Source organism: Colobus angolensis, unplaced genomic scaffold (assembly GCF_000951035.1).
Source record: "Colobus angolensis palliatus isolate OR3802 unplaced genomic scaffold, Cang.pa_1.0 Scaffold8, whole genome shotgun sequence".
Taxonomy (NCBI): Eukaryota; Metazoa; Chordata; class Mammalia; order Primates; family Cercopithecidae; genus Colobus; species Colobus angolensis.
The window spans coordinates 4262619-4266704 of record NW_012121820.1 but is presented as its reverse complement, the minus strand read 5'-3'; the positions used below and the strand labels follow the sequence as shown (position 1 = coordinate 4266704).

Below are 4086 nucleotides of genomic sequence, written 5' to 3'. Positions count from 1 at the left end.
CGTGGTGACGGGCACCTGTAGTCCCAGCTACTCAGGAGACTGAGGCAGGAGAATGGTGTGAACACAGGAGGCAGACCTTGCAGTGAGAGTGGCTCATGCCTGTAATCCCAGCACTTTGGAAGGCTGAGGCGGGCAGATCACCTGAGGTCAGGAGTTCAAGATCAGCCTGGCTAACATGGTGAAATCCCATTTCTACTAAAAATACAAAAAATTTGCCAGGCATGGTGGCGCGCACCTGTAATCCCAGCTACTTGGGAGGCTGAAGCAGGAGAATCACTTGAACCCAGGAAGTGGAGGTTGCAGTGAGCCGAGATTGCCTCATTGCACTCCACATCGGCAACAAAAGTGAAACTCTGTCTAAAAAAAAAAAAAGAAACAATTCCTGCCCCAGAGGAGTTCAAAGAACACAAAGCACACTCAAAGAGCTACAATACAACACGATGTGCAACTTAAGGTGAAAAATCACTGAGACGGCAGCAACCGTCAAAGTTACACAAGGCCCACAAAATATTCAGATATTTCCATTCTTGACATTTCTAATGGAATTTGACCTGTGGTAATACTTGCTAGGAAAATGAGTTCCATTTTCATATACAACAAGTTATCTCAAAATGTATCAACTTCAGAAGATACATGCTATTCATTTTCCAATTTTTCTTTCCCTCAGTTCATCCAATCCATAAACTTTTAAAAACCAGTTAAAAAGAAAAGCAGCCTGGAAAGATTAGTGTCAGTGCACAATCATATTTAAAAACAACACTTTCATATCAAAAACAGAACACTAGAAATGGCAAAATCTAAATGCACACAAAAATCCACTTTAAAATGCCTCTTTAGGATGTATATACAGAGAAATAAAAAAGACCTTATTCTGTACTATAATTGGTTCAACTAAATTTAATGCATGAATCAAATCTGTAAGAATATATTTGGGGTTTGCACAGAGGGCCACATGAATTACAGATCTCTCTCTTTCTTGCATTAGAATTATATTTTTTACAGAATTCATATAATTGCATTTTAAGTACAGTCTGAATCATTTTAAGAGCAGCTCTGATCCACAGAATTTGTCTGCAATAGAGAATAAACATGAAAAAAGTACACCACAAAGAAATCAAAAGTAACAAGAAAGATGTGACTGATAACTTCCCAGATTCCTTCCTACATACCAAGACTTGGGATGACTTCATGCATGTGAGGGGGTCTCTGCTAAAACAGCCATTAATGACACAGCCTCCAGGTCACTGATCCCCAACCCTTCACCAGCCACACCTTCTTGATTAGCATACTCCCCCTGCATGGGTCCCTTGTTTGAGGAGATACTACCTGCTGGCTTGTATTTAAGTAATATTTATATTTTCCCATTCTTTTTAATTAAGAGACATACAACTGACAATAAGCACTTCTGACCAACAAAATTACAATTAATATTACCACACTGACTTGATGTGACTCTAGATAAAACTTATATTCTTGCTAATCTATACAATCTTATCAAAAAATATATTTTCATTAAACTTTTCGGAAATCTTTGAAATTATCTGGTCACCCGCCATCCTTCCTACGACCGCCTTTCCAGACTGTCAGGCGTTGAGGCATCACAGATTGGAAACCACTGCTTTACAATGAGGTTAAGGATTCCCAAAAAATAAGCATTTGTCACTGGTTGTATAGAATCTGTGCTTTCAAAATCGACAAGTTTGTTAAGAAACCATTCATATACATATTAAATGGTAGTACCTCTAGATACACTTTTGAAAGGTACCTGTTTGGCCCATGCATAAGACCTGGATTCCTTCCTTCGCTACCAAAAGGGCAGACTATGGGCTTAGGAAATTTTGTTCCCTCCAAAGCTTTAGCAGCAACTGTGTGTTTGACCTTTTTAATACCAGTTCACTCAGCTCACCAGTGCTGATCTCCAAGTGTCAGCAGTACTGTAAATTCCTAGAAGTGAAAAGTGTGAGCTCTCAATTCATGAAACCTGACACTGACTGTAATATGTCACTTGAACCTTGAACACTTTCTATGGTCATGGTTTAAGAGGCCTGGTCTTATCTTGATAATTCATCCTGTCATCCCCTTCTTACCCTTTTTTGTCATTTTTATAAACAAACAAAAAAAAAGAGATTGTGTGTGTATGCACTGAAATTCTTTTTTGTTTTTAGACACATAGTCTTTATCTCCAGGTTGGAGTGCAGTGGTGTGATCTCGGCTCAATGCAACCTCCACCTCCTGGTTTCAAGAAATTCTCCTGCCTCAGTCTCCTGAGTAGTTGGGATTATAGGCACCTGCCACCATGCCCGGCTAATTTTTGTACTTTTAGTAGAGACAGGGTTTCACCATGTTGGCCAGGCTGGTCTCAAACTCCTGACCTCAAGTGATCTACCTGCCTCAGTCTCCCAAAGTGCTGGGATTACAGGCATGACCCACCATGTCCAGCCTCAAAATTCTCTTCCAATTACTTCTCATGAAAGAGATTTTGCAAACTTGATTTAAACACATAGTAGTACTTCACACAAATTAAGACAATGTTTGTTTTGATGCTGCAATGTGTTTGTGGGCTCGTTTGAAAGCATAACCACCCTTTTTTTCAATTTTTGAGATGGGGTCATACTCTGCTGTCCAGGCTGGAGCTCAGTGGCACAATCATAGCTCACTGCAGCCTCCAGAGTACTGGGACTACATGCACACACCACCATACCTGGCTTTTTTTTTTTTTGAGCCGGAGTCTGGCTCTGTCGCCCAGGCTGGAGTGCAGTGGCCGGATCTCAGCTCACTGCAAGCTCCGCCTCCCCGGTTTACGCCATTCTCCTGCCTCAGCCTCCGGAGTAGCTGGGACTACAGGCGCCCACCACCTCGCCCGGCTAGTGTTTTGTATTTTTTAGTAGAGACGGGGTTTCACAGTGTTAGCCAGGATGGTCTCAATCCCCGGACCTCGTGATCCGCCCGTTACAGGCTTGAGCCACCGCGCCCAGCCAGCCTGGCTTTTTTTTTAAGACAAGAGTCTTGCTCTGTTGCCAGGCTGGAGTATAGTGGCATGATCTCAGCTTACTGCAACCTCTGCCTCCCAGGTTCAAGCGATTCTCCTGTCTCAGCCTCCTGAGTAGCTGGGACTATAGGCATGCACCACCACGCCCAGCTAAGCTTTGAATTTTTAGTAGAGGCGGGGTTTCACCATACTGGCCAGGATGGTCTCTGTCTCGACCTTGCGATCTGCCCGCCTTGGACTCTCAAAGTGCTGGGATTACAGGCGTGAGCCACCGCGCCCAGACCATACCTGGCTAATTTTTTAATTTTTGCAGAGGTAGCATCTCCCTGTGTTGCCTAGGCTGGTCTTAAACTCCTGGGTTCCAGTGATCCTCTTGCCTCAGCCTTCCAAAGTGATAGGATTTAAGGAATGAGGATTTGTATTTTTAACAAGTTCCCAAAGTAATTCTGATGCACCCCAAAGATTTAAGATTCATTACTTCGGAATTTAACAAATCAACTGAAGTGGCCTGGTGTGGTGGCGCACACCTGTAATCCTAGCACGTTGGGAGGCCGAGGCGGGCAGATAACCTGAGGTCAGGAGTTCGAGACTCGCCTGGCCAACATGGGGAGACCCTGCCTCTACTAAAAATACAAAAATTAGCCAGGTGTGGTAGCACATGTCTGTAATCCCAGGTACTCAGGAGGCTGAAGCAAAAGAATCACTTGAACCCTGGAGGTGGAGGTTGCAGTGAGCCGAGAACACGCTACAGCACCCAAGCCTGCGTGACAGAGTAAGACTCCGTCTCAAAAAAAAAAAAAAAATTAATTGAAGCTTTTACTTTTCTGATGTTATCGCTGAATATCACTTTATCTCACTTACAAACAATTTACAAGGGAAACGTGGCTTTCAGTATGTCTAGGTCATTTAAGTCTGGTGCCTTATTAAGGGGTGGGGCAACTTGCCTTCATAGCTGATTTTTCTTGTAGGTCTTACTTTTAAGATTCCCTCAGTGCACAGCTTCCACTAAAGGAAAAAACATAAAGAATCCTTTATTGGCCAGGTGCAGTGGCTCATGCCTGTAATCCTAGCACTCTGGGAGGCCAAGTCTGGCAGAT

At 43.2% G+C, this 4086-nt stretch overlaps 1 protein-coding gene across 1 annotated transcript in view; it reads right to left on the bottom strand.

The window, feature by feature from the left end:
• The window catches only part of STAU1 (staufen double-stranded RNA binding protein 1), a 66112-nt gene that overhangs the window by 45894 nt on the left and 16132 nt on the right, over window positions 1-4086 (bottom strand). The gene's annotated exons all lie outside the window — the stretch shown is intronic.